Here is a 24,533-nt window from a genome sequence, read left to right on the forward strand (position 1 = left end):
TGGGATTCTCCAGGCAAGAACACTGGATTGGGTCGCCATTTCCTTCTCCAATGCATGAAAGTGAAGTCGCTCAGTCATGTCCAACTCTTAGCTACCCCATAGACTGCAGCCCACCAGGCTCCTCCATCCATGGGATTTTCCAGGCAAGAGTACTGGAATGGGGTGCCATTACCTTCTCCATGAAGGGATAGAGTAACGCTGGGCTAATGACAAGATTATTTATGCAATAGAAAAAGGGTCAGTTCTGTCTTTTTTATTGCACTTGTGTTTGCATGATAAGAGTTTCGATTAAACCATAGTCCCTTAAATAGAATCTACATAAGACACTTCAATTTTGTTAGCATTCGGTTAGCAGCTAAACTTCAGCTTGTATTTGAAGAAGTGTCCAAAATTTGACTTAATTGGGTGCACACATATCAAAAATGTACAACTAAGTGAGAGCACCATGCTTCACTTTTTCTTTGTGGATTTCGACTCACACAAGAATAATGAAAGCAGAATGTATGAGAAGTATAACCTGGATTAGTATTTAACTGAGGACATTATTGTAAATGTGCCCTTGATTTCTTCCCTTTCCATTAAAACATATACCCATTAAAATTTTAACATTTCTTTTCAAACCAAATTTGCATATGTGCGTGTCCTCTGGAATGCATTCAACTCCACTTCAGTTCAGTTCAGTTCAGTTGCTCAGTCTGTCCGACTCTTTGCGACCCCATGAATCGCAGCACACCAGGCCTCCCTGTCCATCACCAACTCCCAGAGTTCACTCAGACTCACGTCCATAGAGTCAGTGATGCCATTCAGCCATCTCATCCTCTGCCATCCCCTTCTCCTTCTGCCCCCAATCCCTCCCAGCATCAGTCTTTTCCAATGAGTCAACTCTTCTCATGAGGTGGCCAAAGTACTGGAGTTTCAGCTTTAGCATCATTCCTTCCAAGGAAATCCCAGGGCTGATCTCCTTCAGAATGGACTGGTTGGATCTTGCAGTCCAAGGGACTCTCAAGAGTCTTCTCCAACACCACAATTCAAAAGCATCAATTCTTTGGCGCTCAGCCTTCTTCACAGTCCAACTCTCACATCCATACATGACCACAGGAAAAACCATAGCCTTGACTAGATGGATAGACACCAATAATAGGTTAAAGGTCCATGAAATAAGAAACTGTAGGTATCCTGTTGTTGTTCATTCACTAAATCATGTCAAACTCTTTGTGACCCGATGGACTGCAGCACACCAGGCCTCACTGTCTGTCACTATCTCCTGGAGTTTGTCCAAGTTTATGTCCATTGAATGGGTGATGCTATCCAACCATTTCATCCTCTGCCACCCTCAGCTCTTTTTGCCTTCAGTCTTTCCCAGCACCAGGGTGTTTTCTAATGAGTCAGCTGTTTGCCTCAGGTGGCCAAATTATTGATGCTTCAGGTTCAGCATCAGACCTTCTAGTGAGTATTCAGGGGTGATTTCCTTTAGGATTGATTGGTTTGATCTTGCAGTCCAAGGGACCCTCAAGAGTTTTCTCCAGTACCACAATTCTAAAGCTTCTTTATGGTCCAACTCTCATATCTGTACATGACTACTGGAAAGACTATAGCTTTGGTGGACTTTGTAGGCAAAGTGACATCTTTGCTTTTTAATATATTGTCTAGATTTGCCAAAGCTTTCCTTCCAAGCAGCAAGAGTCTTCTAATTTCCTTGGCTGAGTCACCATCTGCAAATATTTTGGAGCCCAAGAAGAGAAAATTTATAACTGCGTCTACTTTCCCCACTTCTGCTTGCCATGAAGTGATGGGGCTCGATACCATGATCTTACTTTTTTGAATAATGAGTTTTCATCCAGGTTTTTCACTCTCCTCTATCACCCTTTTTAGGAAGCTCTTTAGTTCTTCACTCTCTGCCATTAGATTGGTATCATCTGTGTATCTGAGGTTGTTGATATTTCTCCCAGTAATCTTGATTCCAGCTTGATTCATTCAGCCCAGTATTTCACATGATGTACTCTGCAGATAAATTAAGTAAACAGAGTGACTCTATATAGCCTTGTCATACTCTTCCCAATTTTGGACTAGTCAGTTGTTCCATGTAAGGTTCTAACTATTGCTTCTTGACCCACATACAGGTTTCTCAGGAGACTAGTAAGGTGGTCTGGTATTCTCATCTCTTTAAGAATTTTCCAGTTTGTTATGATCCACACAGTCAAAGGCTTTCATGTAGTTAATGAAATAGAAGTAGATATTTTTCTGAAATCCCTTTGCTTTTCCTATGATCCAATGACTGTTAGCAATTTGATCTCTGGTTCTTCTGCCTTTCCTAAACCCATCTTGTACATCTGGAAGTTCTGAATTTAAGCACTGCTGAAGCCTAGCTTGAAGGGTTTTGAGCATAACCTTACCAGCATGGGAAGTGAGCATAATTGTCCAGTAATCTGAACATTCTTGAGCAATGTCTTTCTTTAGAATTGGGATGAAATCTGATCTTTTTCCAGTCCTGTGGCCACTGCTGGGTTTTCCAAATTTGCTGGCATATTGAGTGCAGCGCTTTAACAGCATCATCTTTTATAATTTGAAATAGCTCAGCTGGAATTCCATCACATCCACCAGCTTTGCTAGTAGCAATGCTTCCTAAGGCCCACTTTCCTTCACACTCCAAGATGTCTAGCTCTAGGTGAGTGATCACACCATAGTGACTACCTAGGTCCTTAAGACATTTTTTGTACAATTATTCTGTGTATTCTTGCCACTTCATCTTAAACTCTTCTGCTTTTATTAAGGTCCATACTGTTTCTGTCCTTCATCATGAAATGAAATATCCCTTTCATATCTCCAATTTAGATTAGATCTCTAGTCTTTCATATTCTGTTGTTTTCTTCTTTTTCTTTGCATTGTTAATTGAAGACGGGCTTATCTCTCCTTACTCGTCTCTGGAACTCTTCATTCAGTTGGGTATTCCTTTCTCTTTCTCTCTTGCCTGTCACTTCTCTTCTTTTCTCAGCTATCTGTAAAGCCTCCTCAGACAATCACTTTGTCTTCTTGCATTTCTTTTATTTATTTTTTTCACTGGTTTTTGTCACTGCCTCCTGTACAGTGTCAAGGATCTTTGTTCATAGTTATTCAGTCAGCCTGTCTGCCAGATCTAATCCCTTGAAACTATTTGTCATCTCCACTGTATAATCATAAGGGATATGACTTAGGTCATACCTGAATGGCCTAGTGGTTTTTTTTTTTTTTTTCCACTTTTTGTAATTTAAGCCTGAATTTTGCAAAGGAGCTGATGATCTGAGCCACAGTCACTTCCAGGTCTTGTACTTGCTGTCTGTATGGAGCTTCTCCTTCTTCCACTGCAAAGAATGTAATCAGTCTGATTTCTGTATTGACCATTTGGTGATGCCCATGTGTAGAGTCATCTCTTGTGTTGTTAGAAAAGAACTTTTGCTTTCTCCTGGCAAAATTCTGTTAGCCTTTGCCTTGCTTCATTTTGTACTCCAAGACCAAACTTGCCTGTTACACCCAGTATCTCTTGACTCCTACTTTTGTATTCCTGCTTTTGCATTCCCCTATGATGAAAAGGACATCTGTTTTGGGTGTTAGTTCTAGAAGGTCTAGGTCTTCATAGAAATGGTCAACTTCTGCTTCTTCAGCTTCAGTGGTTGAGGAATAGACTTGGATTATTACTGTGATGTTTATGGTTTGCCTTGGAAATGAACCAAAATCATTCTGTCCTTTTTAAAATTGCACTCAAGTACTGCATTTCAGACTCTCTTGTTGATTATGAGGGAAACTCCATTTCTTCCATGGGATTCTTGCCCACAGTAATAGATATAATGGACATCTGAATTAAATTCTCCCATTTCTGTCCATTTTAGTTCACTGATTCCTAAGATGTTGATGTTTACTCTTGCCATCTCCTGCTTGGCCAGGTTTAATTTACCTTGATTTGGGGACCTAAAATTCCAGGTTCCTGTGCAATACTGTTCTTTACAGTATCGGGTATTACTTTCACCACCAGACACATCCACAACTAAGGGTCATGTCCTCTTTGGCCCAGCTGCTTCATTCTTTCTGGAGCTATTAGTAATTGCCTTCCACTCTTCCCCAGCAGCATTTGGGCACCTTCCAACCTGGGGCGGCTCATCTTTCAGTGTCATATCCTTTTTGCTTTTTGTACTGTTTATGGGATTCTCATGGCAAGAATACTGTAGTGGTTTGCCATTCCTTCCTCCAGTGGACCGTATTTTGTCATAACTCTCCCCTGTGTCCCATTTGTCTTTGGTTCCCCTGTGTGATATGTCTCATAGCTTCATTGAGTTATGCAAGCCCTTTTGCCATGACAAGGGAAAGATCCATGAGAGGGGTAGGTATCTTTTATTTTTATTTTCAGTTCTTTGTGTAGCATCTGAAAAACATTTCATACCTATATAGGTACATAAATACAATATGTAATAAATATATGTAATAACAAAAAATATATACATATGAATATATACTTTACAACTGTGAGGGGACTTACAAAAATGTTTGTAATTCCCAAGTCATAAAATGATTCATATTATCATTTAAAAAATATTTTATCCTTAAAAAAAGAGTTTTTTATCAGTTTTCCTGTAAATTCTTTGTTAAACTTTTCAGCTGCAGTTAACTACACCTCCCTCCAAAGCCCCTTCTACCTTCCTCTCTATCTGCATTAATAAATCTATTGGATTTAATGCCATTACTCTTTATATGTTTATCTCCCCTCTCTTCTGTGAACACCTTGAAAGCCATATCTTTTTATTAACTTCCAAGCCCTAGTGCCTAGCAAAGAGACTAATGCAATAACATTTCATAATAGTTTGTTGAATATAATTAAATATATTAATATGTTAACTTTTTTCCCTTAAGTGAGTTAAATTATTCAAGTAAAATAGAAAGGTATTAAAGAGTTTGCCTAAAATGCAAAGTACAAAACCAAACTCATATAATGCTTGTAAAGTAGGTGGATTTAACAGATTATTTTTGTCTCAGCAGGCATCAGCAAAAGCACATTAAGAAAATATAAAGGAGCATTAATAGTCTTTGTTGTATTTGTGTAATATTTTGTTTTCCTATACAACTGAATAATTTGTGACAATAAGTAATATTTTAAAATAGCATTACTTCTCTGAGTTATCTCAAACTGCTAGTATTATGCTTTCTTTTTCTTCATTTTACTTCCAAATTCAGGCTAAGATCTAGAAAGAAAACCTAAATAGATAGTAAATAAGGACAGATTTTTTTGAAAAAATTTGCAGGGAAGAAAAGCAGCTGGAAGCTCTGACTGTTTGGTATTCAGCTTCTGTCCTAGCAAAGTACCTGTTAGTTTGCCTTTCCATTATCTTTCCTCTCTTCCTTCAAGACCAGTTTTTTATTTAATCATACTCTATAGCATCTGTTTGTTGTTTACATATTATACGGGAATTTGTTATTTCTATTTTTAACGGCCAGTCTCTGTGAGTAATTTCAATATAGATTTTTTGAGAATAAGTCATATTCTCTCACCAGATGATAAGGACCTTATGAATAATTTAGACCCTGGAACGAGCTTAGATATGGAGAGATTGTAACTTACTATGGACACGCTCAAATTGCCCATGTGTAAATTGAAACACACTGAATATAGAAGCAATCATCATCATAATATGATTGTTATAAAAAATCATTACCTTTCATGCTGGAAATGTCAGTTAAATGTCAGTTTAGAAAATATAGAACTCCAGCTTGTGTCCTCACTACATGCCACTTAATTCACCTATTTGAGATGAAATGACATTCTACTAAACAGCTATCATCTTGCAACTAACGTACTTTTTTTGATTGACTAAAATGACTGAATGATGTACAGTTTATCAGCTAGAGTATTTCAGTTATTCCTTTTTCTTCTAAACTTGTAAGACCAGCTATGCAAATTACAACAATAACTACAAGAGAAGTAAAATACCAGAGTAAATATGCATTTTCATGAATCCTTCTGTCTGGTTTTGCAGAGTAGTGAGGTTTAGCTGTTTTGGAACTTTGCTTATGTGGAATTCACCTTTAAAACTTTTACTTCCTTGTAAAGTGTAAGGTGAAAAAGTCTCCAAAACTATTAGGTAGAGCAAGTGTCAAAAGGAAATACAGAATCCTTACTATCGAAACCCTTCTGTTAAATCTCTAGAAAGAATTTGATTTTTGGAGGCAAGTTGCAACTAGTACCTCTTAGTTGCATTCAAATAATTTTACTGGTAGGAAAGTATTGTCAAGTTCTTGGTAGAAAGTCCTCAGAATATTGCATCAGGCCTGTAGAAGTTTTAACTTCATAGCCTTTCATGCAGGAAATAAACATTGCTCCCAAAGAAGTCCAGCCAGGCGTAGTGTTTAATGAGGTAAATAAGACTCTATTGCGTGCAAGTTCAGTGGAGACACATTAATGGCTCTGGAGAGGAGAGATAACACAGCCATTAACAGCACCACCATAAGTTCATACAGCTACAAGCAATTTAACTAAAGGAAATCACATGCTTTACAACCAGTGTGTCTCACAACTGGAATCTAAATCCCAGGTGCTCTCACTACTCATATAAATTAGTCTGTGTATTGAAAAAGAGAGTAACAAAAGGAATTGTCATCTTTTTTAAGATACCAGAATTTAGAGGGTTTTGGGGAGAAGGCACAATGATTAGAGTGATATCAGTGTCTGCATTTCTTGGGCACATTTTCCAAGATAAGGTTCCCCACTTTGTTCACCAAAAGTCACTGAAAACTACTAAAGAAAAATGCTATAACTGTGAAGAAGGATGCCATTTTGGTCTCAGGAGGACACTCAGGGACACTTAGCAATCTTTTTCTATGTCCCATCAGCAGCCAGGTTCATCTCCTATTACAGGGAATGGATACTGAAGAATTTCATCACTTCTCTCAATATGTTTATATTGTCTCTATCCTTGGCCTCATTGCCAAATTCGCAGATACAGTGGAAGCTAGATATCAGCATAATTTCCTTCAGTTTATTACACTTGTCTCCTTCGAAACCTGTTACAATCTGTTTTGCCCTTTTTGTCTGATCCAGTGGTTCTCAAACTTTATTGTGAAGAAAAGCTACACAAGGGATTTTTTTTTTTTTTTTAATCCACAGAGAATGCTGGACTCCAAGTCCAAACTTTCTAATTCAGTAGATCTAGGGTGGGACTTGAAAAAAACTTGTTCTAGTACTTTCCAAGGAAATGCTGATGCTGATGGTTTAGGTAACACTTTGAAAAATGCATGTCTAAGGGAAAGAGCAAAAGCTGAACTTCATCCTATTGAAGTTTAACTTCGTCAACTGTCCTGCGTTACAGCCCATCAGTTGTTTCCTCTCATTTTTATTTAATTTATCCTTCAAAATATAATCATATGTAAATACCTCCAATTTTGAAGAACTTTTGATGACCCTGTGTTTATCAAACTAGTAGCCACATAATTTTATTATGACCACCTTGTTTAATGTTTTAGCTTTATTAACCTAACACCTCTCATGGCTGTATATTCTTGATTCAATCCATTATTCTTCTACATGACTTCTTTACAGATTCAACAGTTTCCTAACCATCATATTATAAAAATTCATTAACCACTTCAGCTCTAGCCTTTCGGTTCACTTCCTCATCTTGAGATACTACCGTGTCTACTGTACCTCTCACGGCTTACCATATTTCTCCCTGCTTCTCCTTTCAATCTCCTTACTGAAAGCCACTATTTCTCTGTCTCCCTGGGATGTCTATACTACAGATTGGGTGGCTTATAAATAACAGAAATTATCACTGACATTTCTAGAGGCTGGAAAGTCCAAGAGCAAAGTACCAGCAGATCTGGTATCTGGTGAGAGCCTCCTTCTCTCTCTCTGTACTCTTTGGTGGAAGAGGGAGCTCTCTGGGGTCTCTTTTATGAGGGCACCAATCTCAGGCTTGAGGGCTGTTGTCTAATGATCTAATTACCTCCCAAAGGCCCCACCTCCTAATACCATCGCATCGGGGTTAGGATTTCAAAATATGGATTTTGGAGGGATTTGAACATTCAGTATACTGCACCTCCCTTGCCTCCTTTCTGCTGGTGATAACCAAGATTTCCTTATTATAATTATTATCATTCCACATACAATAAGGATGAATTAATTCATATCCATAAGTTTAGCAGATACTTATCCCATGAATCAAAAATCTGCCTTTGTAGCCTAGAGCCCTCTCCTGAGGTTCAGATCTGTACAAAAAAATTCCCATTGGACATAACCACCCAGATGTACCACAAAAACCTCAAACTCATTGAGAATTTAAGAAGATGGTAATTTTATCTTTATATACCGATTGCTAGATATTTTTAAACTTTCATTAAAAACGTCTCCATCTAATGGGTTAGACAATAAGAAATTTAGGAGTTTTCTGTCTTAATGTGTAATCAGTCGACAAACCTTCCCAAAGCTGCTTCAGTTCTTGTAGAAGTTTGGCTCCTACCTTCAACTTCCTTCAAATCATGCTATACTGCTGCCAGTGCAAATTTTCTGAAACAAAACTCTGATATATTTATTTTTACTCCCTTGTACAAATTCTTTCCTACACTCTCTTCATCTCAATAAGATTCAAAAGGTCTGCCTACATATCTACACTTAATAAGTGTCTGTTCTCCACTTGGAGTTTATATCCTATTAATTGCAGATCCCTAAAGTGTGTTACTCTTTGTTGTTCGTGGTGTTAGCACCAATTGGAATTTCTTATATTTTGCTATCTTATGTTCACATTTCCTTTTTGAAAAATTTGCTGCCCCCTTCAAGTATTACAGTTTAATTGTACTTTAGAAAATATCATATCATTTGGTACTTTTTAAAAATGAAAGTTAAAGTTGCTCTGACTCTTTGCAACCCTATGGTCTATAGGATCCATGAAATTCTCCAGACCATACCCACTAATCTTTCCCTTCTCCAGGGCATCTTCCCTACCTGGGGATCAAACCCAGATCTCCTGCATTGCAGGCAGGTTCTTTACATACTGAGCTATTAGAGAAGCCCAAAAGTTGCTTTATTATTCTGGACTTGTTTTCTTATGAGAAACAAGTTTTGGCTTTTATGTTTTGTATATCCAGAGTCTATTACAGTGCCTGATAAATAATAGTTGCTCAATAGATGTTTTTTGAAATGAACTCAGATTAGATAAGAAAGAGTATGGAACTGTTTGAAAATTAAGGTGACAGCAAGGCTATTGCCTGTAGGATCAAAAAATTAAAAACAAATATCAACATAAAACCATGCAAATGTTCATACCAGTTATATTTATCATAACTAATAATTGGAAACAGTGTCCCTCAACTTGTCAATCAATTAAAAATGTGGCATATCTCTGGGATGTAATTGTTGTTCAGCAATCGAGACACAGCATGGATGCATCTCAAAAGGCAAAAATGATAGTGATCTAAGGAACTAATAGAATAACACATATTCTATGATAACATTTACCTTAAATTTTAGAACAAAAAAGCATAAGGAAACTTCCAGGGTGATAGAAATATTATGTATCTTGATTTTGATGTTAATTTCATGGACATATTTATCTGTCAAAGTAAAGAAATTATACACATAAAATGGATGCATTTTATCATATGTAAATTATAACTGGATTTTGTGTATGGTGATATATAAAGCCAGTTTTAGATCAGATGTTTCAAGCTCAAATACTATTAAAGATAAGTCAAGAAACATGCATGCATGGAGATAGATCCAGGTCAAAGACAATATAAAATGTTATGAATTGTTTAATTGGACATGATATACTGTTATCTTAAAACTTTCAAATTTAAATACCATGAAATATTTCTCTAGCCAAATGAAATATATCTCCTTGATGGAGAGAGTCCATGGACCATGGCTGGCAACTCCTATGTGAGATAAAATAATAGTTTTTCCAAGAGCAAGCTGAAGCAAAGAAAAATAACATAGGAAATTAAGCTAATTTATTACAAAGAAGATGAAAGGTAAATTTTACCTTTTGGCATTTCTTCCAGTAAAACAGCTCTGCTGTAAATTGACCTGGTAAGATAAATGATGAGTCCAAAAGTATAAACTATTCTCTGGAAAGATATTGCCAACCCATGCTAAGTGAATTAATTATTCCAGTAAAATTTAAGAGGGGTGTGTGTGTGTGTGTGTGTGTGTGTGTGTGTGTGTGTGTACTAGTGTATGAGAGAGAGAGAGACAGGTACATATATATTTCCGCAGCCCAAAACACATAGATATATAAATGACCTTTTGCCAAAATCTCTTGTGACACAACATTCAATTTAGCTATTGACTTTCTTGATAAATAAGCTAAAGAGCTTTGAATCTTCTTCTCTGCATTAACTGCAGTTGAGGTAGACTTCAGTGTCAGAACATTTTTAAAGAAGTCAGCATCAGGTCACTAAACCTGCGTTTCCTGATAACAGAGTGAAGATTCTTTAGTTGAGTCAACATTTTGTCATGAACTTAATGTTACCAGTTCAGAGGTGCAGGACTGTGTTATCAAGATGTCCACAGAAACATGAAGTTCAGGTTGTCAAACTCTAAGGGTAGTCAGAAGCAGCAGAGGGAACATTATGGAACAGAATCATGTAGGAACACAGCAAACACCAGAGACAGATCATCACCTAACAAGCAGCTTGCCCTAAAGGCCTGATAAATGTGTGTGCTCAGCTTAGTGCCCTCGTTAGCAGATCCTCATTTGTAGATTAGAAAAGTCTTGACTGTACCAGGATCACATAAAGATCTCTTACAAATATGAGTATTTGGTATAAACACTTCAACTTTTGCTGAATCTGACTTCCAGGGTAAGATTCAGCCATCTTCACTTTTATTTTTAAAAAAATCCCCCATGTGATTCTGATGTTCCTACAAGTTTGAGAAGCTCTTGCTAATTCCCTTTTCATGAAGTCTTATGTTTCTCTGGCACTTGTGTTCTCTTTGGCAAAGCTCGACCTAGGCAGGCATCTTAGCTACATATTTAACTTTTTATTCCTGTGTTGAGTTTGATTAAAGCATTCTGGTAAATATGCTGTAATAAGTGGACTGATACAAAGAAACACTATCATTGTGGAGGTCAGGTGCCTGACAGTTGTGCCCAGACAAGAGACCAGAAATCAGTATTAAAACGTCCATCCTTCTCCACTCCTGGAGTTATTCTAGTTGAAGCCTCATTTTGTGTGTGTGTGTGGGTGTGCTCAGTCGTGTCTGATTCTTTGCGACCCCATGGACTATAACCCACCAAGCTCCTCTGTCTGTGGGATTCCTCAGGCAAGAATATTGGAACGAGTTGCCATTTCATTCCCAATCCAGGGATTGAACCCATGTCTCTTCCATCTCCTGCACTGGCAAGTGAATTCTTTACCACTGCACCACCTGGGAAGCCTCATAACCTCTTGCCAAGACTATTGTTTTAATTACCTAATTGGTGCTCCTGTCTCTCCTGGTTGGTCTTTCTGGAAGGTAATTGCTCAAAATAGGAAAATTATACTCTCTTCCTGTCACATGTCTCATTGACACCATAGCAACAACACCAAAAATAAAATTCTAACATGCCCCTGAACTCAAATACAGATTAGAATTAGATTTTCCCTAAGTAACAGTTCTGTTTCAGGCACAGCCCCAGTTCAAAATCTTGCCTACTAACTGAAATACAAATTTGATTCAAAGCCTCCAAGACCAAAGAATACATCTATATATTCAGTTCGATGATGCTTTGCTCCCATTCATATAAGACTCTCCAGCCAAGTTCATTGTCTCCACAACAGCTCTTGGTTTTCTGATTCCATGCTCTGAAAAAAAATGCTGTTCTTTCTGGAATAGTTTTCCCCATCAAAATAGCTCTCTAGCCACCAAAGGGACCTAGTGACCCTCATCTTGCTACATTGTTCTTTTCTTAAGTAGTTAGTTAATTGCTCAAAATAGGAAAATGATACACTCTTCCTGTCCCATCTCTCAATGACACCATACCAACAACAACAAAAATAAAAGTCTAGCATGCCTGTGAAGTCAAATACAGACAAGAATGAACCTTGAGAAGGGGTTCTTACAGACAGCTACCTTATATAGTTGTCTCTCCATAGCCACAGGTTCTGCATCTGTGAACTTAAACAACTGTGGATCAATAGTTTTTTTTTGTTTTGTTTTTTTTTAACTCCAGAAAGTTCCAAAAAGCAAAGTTGAATTTACTGCATTCTTCAGGCAACTGTTTACATAACACATACATTGTATATCCAACTCTTTATATAGCAATTATTGACTTCCTTTGTGGCTCAGAGGTAAAGGGTAAAGAAACTTCCTGCAGTGCAGGAGACCCAGGTCCAATCCCTGGGTCTAGAAGATCTCTTGAATAAGGAAATGGCAACCCACTCCAGTTCTTGTCTGGATAATTCCATGGACAGAGGGGCCTGATGGGCTACAGTCCACAGGGTTGCAGAATCAGACACGACTAAGCAACTAACATTACTGCTATATACCATTTACATTGTATTAGGCATTTTAAGTAATGTAGACATGATTTAAAGTGTACTGGAGGATATGCAGATAAACACTGCTATAATATCGAGAAAATAATCTAAATGAGGGCATTTAGGAATTTATTCTGGGCATACTGTATTTTCATCCTCAAGGAACATCTTTTCAAAGTACTTTGAAGTCTCTTTCTTTCAATATATATTTGGCATGTACACTTCTCTGGAAAACAACAATGTGGTGAAATGCTTTTTGCTGACTGAATGGTCTCTTGGCTGAGGTTGCTCAGGAGAATTTGGGTGTATGGGCTTCCTGATCTCAGTGAGAATGAAAATATACAGAGGTTAAAGAAGATAGCAGCAGGACTAATGTCAATGGCAACACCTATTACTGGAATGTCAGCTCTGTCTCTGCACCTCACTTTAGTAACCACTCTAGCTATTCCATAGCATTTCACACTTTATGAAGAAGATCACATGTGTATTTTTTGGAGACAAAAAGTAGCAGGTACCCTAAAAACGGGCTTCCTGGTGGATCAGTGGTAAAGAATCTGCCTGCAGTGCAGAAGCCGTGGGAGATGTGGATTCAACCTCTGGATCAGGAAGATCCTCTGGAGGAGGACATGGCAACCCACTCCAGTGTTCTTGTCTGGAGAATCCCATGAACAGAGGAGCCTGGTGGGCTACAGTCCAAGGGGGCACAAAAAGACACAACTGAGGCGACTTATCACACACCTACACACCCTAAGAACAGCGTTAACTGACATGTTCTGGAGATTAAAAGATCAGTTCTTTGAAAAGGTCACATTCTACTGTGCCTGTGAAGTTTTGAGCATGGGCTGCTATGTGAGCGTAAAGACCATGCTGAGTTAGTGAAAGCCAAGTTGATTGACCGTGATACTCCGTCCATAAAATTTGCTGAATACTGTTTCTTATGTTCTTTTGAGCCCATGTGTATACTTTGTTACATGGACAATTAAACCAAAACAAATTATAGATTTGAGTGATGAGCAGAGGACATGATGGCCACCAGATGGTCCAGTGTAGGGCGCAGTGCTCTCTATGTTCTGCCACGGAGAGCTTGGAGATTCAAAACTGTATGCAGAGTTTGGTGGGATCTTGGAGATCCTTTTGGGGCTCCTGTGCCAAACTCAGATAAAATTAGCACAATAGAAACTTCAAAAGGTCTCAGGTATTTTAGGAAATACCTGTTTTCTTTGAGGAATATAATTGCCATTTACACTAGACTTTAAGGTGAACAAGATATCTGTACTTTTAGGCCATTTATAAATATAGACAGGCCCAGAAGCAATTCCAACAGGAAAATCCTGGAGGATACCACCTGAGATCTTCCACTCACATGCACACTCAGACTTGCCACAAGGTCACTGTAAGTTCACACTGCTCTGTTCACAGGGTGACCCCGTGAAGATTGTGTGGGGAGGAAGGATTCTAAACCTGTTCGTGCATTCCTCTGCTCTGTGCCTGCACCAGCTGCGAGGAGGCTGCTCAGAGTCACGGACGTCTCATCCAGAAAATGAAACAAACAATCCTATAACAGGATTTGAGGACTTGATGGGATATGAAAAGGATAATTCACTTGGCCTCAGCATTGGGACTTCTCTTTCAGGCAACAGAAATTCAATTGCACTTTCTGCTGTGTTTGTTCCATTTTATCTGTTTGCTTCTGCTGCATTAAATTCTCATCCAGGGTGACCAGGTTCTCTTGTCACAAGAATCTGAGCTATTGCAGAGATGAAGGCTTTTATGTTCTTTTATATACTTATCTGTACTGTTTGATTTTCTAAAGCCATGTATATTCATTTCTTTGTGTCAATAGGAGTTGTGTGAATGGTGATTTCTAAGCCGTTTAAAATACGCTCCTTATAATTCTCTGTACCAGCAACACTGAAGTGGTATTAAAATAAACAGATGCAAGAGCAATATTGTAGAAAGAATTTTGGAGATAAAGTGGAGGAGAGGAGAAGAGAATGTAGGAGTCGTGGATAATACATAGAACAAATCAAGAAAGACAAGTATATTCCATAAGCTTTGAAATGTAGGACTATCACTAAAAATAATAACATCATGAAACACAGGAAGGAGAGTAATAGGAAGTGGGGGTTGATGTATCTGAAATAGAGATAGAAGCATATGTTCTGGTTATGGAAGTAATCACTATATAATCTTAAAAAATAAAACTGATAAAATTGTTACCTTTGAGAGCAGGGATTCTTAACTGAGGAAGCAAATTTTGCCTCCAGGCGATATTTGCCGATGTCAGGAGACATTCTGATTGTCACATCTTGAGGGAGAGGAGTGATACTACTGGCATATTTTGGGTAGGGGACAGAGACTCTGGCAAGACATGCTATACAGCCCAGGACATGCTATGCCCTTTGATGAGAATCCAGGGAAGTAGAACTGGCTGCGCCCTTAATCTCCCTTCTAGGAGTTGCTTCTTTCACCATGTGGCCCCGGAGAAAGGTATTAAGGAAATCTGTTATGCATATTGGGAAAACTGATCTATCCCTAGCTGATGAATGCAGAGATGCAGGGTATCATGGGCTCACCACTTGTTGCCATCAGGAGTCAGAGTAATTTTTAGGAAAGCATGTTGTTTATTCCAGGAATTTTCTGGGGTTGACCTGTAATGATAAAATGCCTGCTTGCTTCTTGTCAAGAGAAACCAGAATGTGAGCTGTCATCTGAAGCAGCCTAAAATAGTAGGGCCAGCAGAGAGGGTCAGCCGTAGGAGCAGCCTGCCTTTATAGAGTTTGACATGGTAACATGTGTGTGTTTTCCTTTGGGTCAAGAGACAGCCTAAAACACAGCTGCACTAAGATAGATGCCTGCTGGGATAAGGAGACTCCAAGAGAAAACCAGTCGAGCCAAGGGGTCTATAGCCCTTTCCCAAATTTGGCATGTGGGGATGGTGGAGCTCACAAATTCACTAAAATAATCAGTAAAATGTCTAGCATTTGAGTACCTGTCATGACAGTGGATGGTCATAAACAAAAGGGACCTTCAAATAGTGCAGTCATATTATTCTTGGTCTTCTTATTCCCTGTCCTCTACATCTGACCCTGAGAGGCAGAAATCAGACTCAGAGGAGAATATGCCAAACAGAACCATTTCCTTTTTTACCAACAAAATCTTTAGGCTATAGAGAACACTTTAGTGAGGGGATATCACCTGAGATTGGAGTACAAACCCAATCAAATATCTTCAGTACCCCCCAAAGAAGACACGATTCAAAACCCCAAAAATATACAAAAAATGCTAGAACAAGAGAAAAACTAGGGTGTAAATTAGGTGTGTGTGTGTGAGAGAGAGAGAAATGGGGAGATAACTTGTAATTTCAACTGGCATACCAAATCCAATTAAAAAAAAAGAGGCTGAGAAGTCATGACATGACTCATAAACTACTTTCCTAGCTACATCCTTGCTGGCCAGAAGCTGTGTGTTCACCAACAATGAGGCAGAGGTTGAGGGGAGTTAAGACTAATTGCCTCTTACTCCTGGGACTTGTCAGAGGGGCACCAGCAGTGAGGAATGTGCTGAAAAATACCCTGAAAGCACCCACAGGAGAAACGGTCAACGTTAACCCTTGTCAGGCCATGATAACTCACTCCAGTACTCTTGCCTGGAAAATCCCATGAATGGAGGACCCTGGTGGGCTGCAGTCCATGGGGTCACTAAGAGTTGGACATGACTGAACGACTTCACTTTCGCTTTTCACTTTCATGCATTGGAGAAGGAAATGGCAACCCACTCCAGTGTTCTTGCCTGGGGAATCCCAGGGATGAAAGAGCCTGGTAGGATGCCATCTATAGGGTCCCACAGAGTCAAACATGACTGAAGTGACATAGCAGCAGCAGCAGCAGGCCCAGAGAATTCAATGCTGTCTTACAATAGGTCTAGTTAGGTAAGAAAGTCCTACTTCATTTCTTTCTGGTGTATCTTTATGCATCAGTCTCAAAGGGAGAAAACCACAGCTAGTTGCAGAGGAGGATCTTAATTCGGAGAGAAGCTGTCCATCTCATCCCACCTTCCCAGACTAAAGTTTAGAGAAACTAGTTTCTCTAATGATTCCATTACACAATTGAGACTGTTTTCAACCTGAGCAAAGGAATAGCCTCAACATAAAAGAAGAATGAGGTGGGCATTATATATGCTGATTCCTTGTCATGAATTGTGCTGGTTCCACATACTAAAATGACCTGGGGTGTGCTTATGTATCTGTTTGTATGTGCGTGAATGGCATGTGTGTGTCTGTGTGTGTGTGTGTGTGAGAGAGAGAGAGACAGAGAGAAAGAAAGAAAGGGTTGACTGATTAGAATTCCGATCTTTATATCATTTAAGAGCATGTTGAAGAAGAAAGATGTAGCAAAAAAATATTGAAGTGATTAGTGATTAGTTCTTTAAGCTAAGCTAAGCTAAGTCACTTCAGTCATGTCCAACTCTGTGTGACCCCATAGACGGCAGCCCACCAGGCTCCGCCATCCCTGGGATTCTCCAGGCAAGAACACTGGAGTGGGTTGCCATTTCCTTCTCCAATGCATGAAAGTGAAAAGGGAAAGTGAAGCCACTCAGTCATGCCCGACCCTCAGCGACCCCATGGACTGCAGCCTTCCAGGCTCCTCTGTCCCTAGGATTTTCCAGGCAAGAGTACTGGAGTGGGGTGCCAAGCTATATAAAAAATCTGTGGCTTACTGGGTAAATCCTACCAATCACCTGCTTTTATAAATAAAGTTTTTGGGATACAAATATGCTTCTTAATTTATATATTGTCTGTGATTGCCTCTGTAACCCAAAGGCAGAATTCGTCATTGTGACAGAGTCTAATTGACTGGAAGAGCATAAATTATTTACTGTCTGTTCATTTACAGGAAAAATTTCCGATCCTCCTGCTATAAGAGATTAAAAGCAATAAGAAATTCTCAGTTAAAATTGTGAGTTGGATATGTGCACATAATTTCACTCTCTCTCTGAAACTTCACTAAAGTGATTAAGGGAAGCAGGATTAAAAAGAAAGTAAATCATAAAGTCAGGCAGGCAGGGAGGATAGAGGAGTATGTTATATATCAACAAAATATTATAGGCTAGAAAACAGATGGTTTAGTGGTAACAGAATTAGCAAAACCAATAATGCTGAATTCTGATCAGGAATGGAGGTCAGTTGAGAAACTGAGAAGTATTTTATAGTGCAGAACCCTTAAAAGTCTTATAAAATGGTAGCAATAGAAACAGGGATGTGGGGAGTTGGGAATACTATAATGTTTGGCTGAGCTGAATGATAAGACAATAAAGACGTGTGATCTTTTTATGTATATTAATAATGTATTACTATTAGTCAAGATTCTGGCAAGACCACACCAATTTTTGTCAAAAAATCCTTCCTAGTAATAGAAATTCTTATATCTCTGGAAAGCTAAAAGAAACATTATTATTAGGATTGCCTTTGAGGAGAAAATCTAGGTATTTGGGGAAAAGGATCTGAGGAAGGTTTATTTTTAATTGGTTTGACTGTTCATAAACTTTGAATTTTCCCATGAGAACTAATATATCATGAACTAGGAGTCAATGATATAAAAGGCAGCTCCCCAAAATATTTTTTTCTTTTAAATAGTATTTCACTACTTTTCAATGATAAACCAAAACTGGATATACTTTTGTCCGAATTCCTTGTTGAAAGGACTTATTAAACAATAGATGTATATGACAAGGCTGAAATCAGAAGACTCTCAGAGTCCATTGTGGTGTTCCCCCTCCCCCCACTACCTTGCAACACACATGGCTCACTGTGAAGCTCTGTGAGTTACAGAATGGCTTGGTGAGGGGGGTAGAAGAGCTCAGTGAGGGGGAAGCAAACAAGGCCTCTGCTGGGAGATGAGAGATGTAACAACTGGAGACAAAGATGAGTTTCTTTCCAAGTGAAGTTCTGAAAGAAACTCATATGTCCACCCTGCCCCCAAGTAAGTATCACATCTCCCAGAACCAGCTTTAAATTCGCATGTTAAAAGGCAGATCTAACGTTAGATAATCGGTGTTCTATAACGGAAATCCACAACATGTTTTCATGCTTTAAGAACAAACATACTGGAATCTGATGAAGTCAGCAAAGCCTGAAAGGGTTTCTCTGAACACATGATCTTAGAATTGATAATTTAAGAATGAGTTGCACAATGGCAAGAGGGGGAGTTGGCTGAGGCAGTCAGAACGTAGAAAGTTGCAGTTATAGAAACATAAGAACCAGGGATGTAATGTGCAATATGATAAATGCAAGTAACACTGCTCTATGTTATATATGAGGGCTTCCTCAGTAGCTCAATGGTAAAGAATCAGCCTGTAATGCAGGAAATGCAGGAGACAGAAGTTCAATCCCTGGGTCAGGTAGATCCCCTGGAGGAGGGCATGACAACCTACTCTAGTATTCTTGTCCAGAGAATCCCATGGACTGAGGAACCTGGCAGGCTTCAGTCCATAGGGTCACAAAGAGTCGGACACGACTGAAGCAACTGAGCATGCACATACGTTATGTAAGAGTGTAAAACCTAGGAATTCTCATCACAAGGAAAAAGGTATTTCTCTAGTTTTGTATCTATATAAGTTTGATGGACGCTCACTAAACTTATTATGATAAGCAGTTCACAATGCAAATCAAATCATTGTGCTGTGCACCTTAAAGAGTGCCATATGTCAATTATATCTCAATAAAATTGAAAGAAAAAAATTAAAAACAAAGCAAAATAGCAACAACAAAAGGAGAGCTTGGCACTTAGCTTTTAATGCATGTTAGTTTTCTTCTTCCTACTATTTGTTAAATATTCGTAGTGATTTGTTAAAGCATTATGCCTTTGATTAATAGGTGAAAGGATTGATCACCCAATGAAAGATTTTATGTATGTAAAAAAAGAGAGTATTTTATACAGAGTTAGAGCAGATATAATCGTTTTTAAGGGAACAACTTGTATAAATTATTTATGGCAGAAGACAACATGGCAGTTTTGGGGATCTCAAAGAAAGCCCATATGCTTGCAGTAGGCAAAATAGGACAGGAAATGGTGACATTAGGCTGGGCAGGAGCACAGGTGCTATACGCAAACCATCGGACTAATGTGAAAGACTTTCTCTTTAACCTTGAAAGCAGTAAAAGCCATTGAATATTATGAACAGTAAAACCGCATAGTTTGAATAATCTTTATAAAAGACATTGGAAATTGGGAATGGATTATAAAATGGCAGGTGCGGAGAGTGGATTTTATTTAAGCACAGTAGTAGATTAGATCAAGGAAGATACAGTGATAATGTGGATTTTTTGAACAAGGTGGTAACTCAGAAGCCTTACAAGATTCAGAATGCAGGTATGGAAGCTGGAAGTTTGATGGTGACATTGCCAAGATAGGGACTTTTGGAGAATGTTTGTTGAGCAGTTACATTTTGTGCTTTGCGGAATGTTGGATAGATAAGAAAGTCACAGATCCTCCATTCACAGTATTAAATGAAAAATGAGGAACAATTGTGTTAAGGACTTTATTACAGTACAGGGAACTAGTACACCATTTTGCAAGGTGTCAGGAAAGGCCTGTCTATAGAGTGATACCTAAAGAGAGGCCTGAAGGATTAGAAAGAGGTAGCCTATGAAATGTTCAGAAAAGTGTATTTCAAGAAGAAGGGTTGGACATCAGGTACAAAATGCTGAATAGAAATGCTAACATGAACCTGAAAGAAGTTTATCATCTTAGATACCAGAGATGGAGCAGAAGATACATGACAGATCAGAAAAAAAGATGATATTAAATGTAGATAAAGATTTTAGATGCTATTTACTACAAAAATATTTAAAATGGGATATATTTGAGAACAAAATGAATAACCATTAATAGAAAGGTGTTTAAATATATGACCTTACAACTAGTGGATACATATTGTGAGTACAACTAGAATATTTGATATTGTGCAGAATAAAACATAGAATTGTGTGTGCAGAATGAACTTATGCTTTTACATAAATACCAAAGTATTTTTATTGCAGTTAATCTCTATGGGTGATTGTAACTGCCTTCATTATAAGTTTATGCGTTTTTACATTTTCCATGCTTAATCTATATTATTTTTACTAGTAGTTAAAATAAATACCAAAAAGAAAGCTTGGAAGTTCCTAGTAGGTTTTAAAGACTTTCTAATATGATAAAATAAATGGAAATAGTTTTGTACATTTAAGAAATAACTTCATCTACTGTTGTAGGTTGAATTGTATCCCTTAAAAATGTATGTTAAAGTTGTGTGTGTGTGTGTGATGAGTCAGTTCAGTTGTGTCTGACTCTTTGCAACCCTATTTACTGTAGCCTGCTAGATTCCTCTGTCTATGCGATTCTCCAGGCAAGAATACTAGAGTGGGTTGCCATTTCCTCCTCCAGGGGGTCTTCCCCACCAAGGGATCGAACCTGCATCACTTATGTGTCCCGCATTAGTAGGTGGATCCTTTATCACTAGCACCCCCTGGGAAGCCCTGAATTTCAGAATATGACCTAACTGGAAAATAGAATCATTGCAGATGAGTTCATACTGAAGTGGGTGAGTCCTTAATGTAAAATGACAGGTGCTCTTTTAAGAAGGAAAGATAAGCATGTGAAACCAGACAAGTAGGAGGAGGATATCGTGTGGTGACAGAGGTGGAGACGAGAGTGATGCAGCCACAGGCTAAGGAGCAGCAAGGTTTGATTGTTGCCCCTGGAAGCTACAGAGAAAAAAGGGTTTTATACAAAGCCCCAGAAGGGTCATAACTCTGCCCACACTTGATTTTGGCTTCCAGTGTCAGGAACTGTGACAGATTACATTTCTGTTGTTTTAAGCCATACCTTGACTGTGGTATGGCAGCCTTAAGAAACTATATCATTTTCTGGAAAATAAATTTGTTACTTAATAAAACCACCTGGAGTCACTGGTGGCTCAGATAGTAAAGAATCTGCCTGCAATGCAGGAGACCAGATGGGAAGATTCCCCTGGAGAAGGAAATGGTAACCCACTCCAGTATTCTTGCCTAGAGAATTCCATGGACAGAGGAGCCTGGCGGGCTACAGTCTGTGCATGGGGTTGAAGAGTCAGAGATGACTGAGCAACTAACACTTTTTTTTCTGAAGTAGACCACTGAGTTTATGTCCAGATTTTAATTAAGCCTGAAAGCAAGACATTCTTTCATACCTTCATAGACTCAAGTATGTTTGTCCTTGAGTCTTTGCTTGTCTCTGTGTGTTTGTGTGTCTGTGTTTGGGTGCCTCCACAGATGTGGAGCAGAAGGAGAACTCAGAATCAGAGAGATGTGTCTTTTTCTGTTTTTCTATTAGAACTCTATTATAAAGTTTTCTATATCTTCTATTTGTGTGCTGGAAAGGGTAGACTTGTACACTTCAGACATTTTAAAATCAAATCGACAATGCTGATATGAAGACCATATTTTACACATCTGATTTATAGTTACCAAAACCCTAATTTTATAGTTCTTTGAAACATGGGCTAGTTTCAAGATTTACTGATCAAAACATAAAGAAATGCAATCATATTCAAGATGAGAACTGTCTCTGTGACAAATCAAACAGTCCCTATTTTATAGACGTTCAAAGACTTCCCACAAACTCAGTTTATTTCTCTTACGAGTTTGAAGATAACTTAGCCAAGGAAAATGAATGCTTCTAAGCTTCAGTGCTTTACTACAATTAAATTTTTGCTGACAGTAGAGTGTGATCACTTTCTTTCCTCTTTAATAAACACCAAGTGGAGCAAACAGAATTACTTTCCTAAACCTCTTTGGTGAAATGATGATAATGGATTCAATTCTTGATCAAGGCAGTGATAAAATAAAGCTAATTTTTTTTTAATCTTTCCATGTATTCTCATTTCTCCCTTCCTATCTTTTTTCTCATTTCTTATCTTTTTCATCTTCTGCCCTTTGTCTCTCTCCCTGCCCATGTGAGCCTTCCCTTCTTTTCTCTCTCACACTTTGCCTATTGTCAATTTCACCTTTCTTATGTGTTCTTAGTAACATGTGACACTATTTTGGAATTTACAGTGTTGTGCCAGTCCTGTATAAGTAAATCAGAACATCAAACCTTTTTTCTATTATCTTAAAAATATATCCATCAACATAATATTGTTTATGGATATGCATAGTGACTTAGTACATTTCAAGATTTGTTATGCAAATAGTTCTGTTGCTTTAAAATATAACTAGTACACACTGAAATGCATTAGGAAAGCCCTATAAGCAGTAGAATTTGTATGTTTTTGTACTTCCTAAAAATAAGTATGTCTTATTTTTATACTGATAGTGCACTGGAATATACAATTACTATTTTAAATGACACAATGACATAGGTTTACAACCTAATGAAATTATTTCCAATTTTAAAAAGTGTTTCTACATTAATGTTATACTTAGGAAGTTATACTGAGTTTTTGTGTCTGTTTCAGCAATAGGAGCACCTCTCACTGTTTTAGAGTTTAGTGACCCCAGCAGACAACCAAACAGAACAGTGCAAGGGTTCATGCAAGCGGATCTCAGAGGAGCAAACAAAAACACCAAATTTCTCGAGATCATCTGAGGTGGCCACAACAATCATAAAAAGCAGTTCTTAGGAGTCTGTTTGGCTGAGACAGTGTGTCAAGCAGCGTGATTAGTAATGAAGATACAAATACAAGATATCCTTTGAGAGTTTCCTGAGCTTTAGCATCGAAAGGCCCACATGGAACTGCTGAAACCTAGAAGAGAGGACCCGCAAATGGCAGAGAAGCCCAGCAAGTAGAGAGAGGGCAGATATCAAGATAATTCCCCATCCCCACCAAAACTGCCCCATCACCACTGCCAAGGTTATGACATTCCCGAGGTGAGATGGAGGCAGGCTTTGTGGATTCCTCAAGCTTGCCTTTCCCAGGTCACTGAAGAGGTTCCAACAAGAACCTGCTGACCACACCAAGAGAGTTTTTCATTTAAAAATGTTCCAGATTCAGGGGTTCTGGAGACTGATTACTCCTCACCACCACCCAGATATTGATAGTGATGTGCTACCATGAAACCGAATGTCACCAGCTGGTCCCAACAACTACTACAGAATGGTGTCATCAGCACTGGACAAGAGCATAGAAGACATTGTGTGGGCTGTGCTAAGTCGTTTCAATTGTGTTGGACTCTTTGCAACCCTATGGCTACTCTGCCAGGATCCTCTGTCCATGGGGATTCTCCAGGTGAAAATACTGGAGTGGGTTGTCATGCCGTCCTCCAGGGGATCTTCCCCATCCAGGGATCGAATCACCCATGTTCCCTGTGGTTCCTGCTTTGCAGGCAGATTCTTTACCACTGAGCCCCTGGGGAAGCCTATAGTGGTTTTGTGGCTTTGGTAAGAATCTTATCAACCTGAGTCTCCTGTATTTCAGGCAAATTCTTTACTGTCTGAGCCATCAGGGAAGTCCATAGAAGACGTTATTTCATCTCATTCCACAGACCCCTCGTCCAATCCTCTTTGCGATTAGTGGCTGCTAAAATTTTGAAAATGTAACAAAATTTACAGGATGCAGAGGATAAAGCTCTTTTAAGGGAAAAAGTCTTTGAGTATGGGGTTGTGAATTTTTTCCCCACCATTTTGAAATTAGGTATGACTGCCTGACTATTCTATCTGATGAAATGGCGATGCAAATTATCTGTGCCACTTTAAAGCCAAATGATGACACTGCTGGTACTTGTCTCTCAAGCTGTTTCTTGCACTGCAGTAGTGACTGAAGAAACTCTGATGTCCAGATGATACAGTTATATGATGGAGCCTTTGTCATCATGAGTTCAGAATTACTATGAAGAGCTGATATTTACTGACAGCTTGCACTGAATATGTAGCATGAATTATATGTGTGTGTATATGTTTGGTCTTAACTTACTGTGATTAATATATTATCCAAATTCTGGAAATAATGGGGAGTATATCACAAGAGATGTTCAAAACACTACACTCTGCTGATAAAGATTAAATTGTAAGTGATAATCGACTTTTTAACTCAGCCCT

The 24,533-nt window shown here is 38.5% G+C and overlaps 1 pseudogene; it reads left to right on the plus strand.

Annotated features, from left to right (window-relative positions):
• Positions 1 to 14,196, plus strand: part of LOC102186523 — a 145,156-nt pseudogene extending 130,960 nt beyond the window's left edge.

The sequence above is a fragment of the Capra hircus genome, chromosome 20 (genome assembly GCF_001704415.2).
Source record: "Capra hircus breed San Clemente chromosome 20, ASM170441v1, whole genome shotgun sequence".
NCBI lineage: Eukaryota > Metazoa > Chordata > Mammalia > Artiodactyla > Bovidae > Capra > Capra hircus.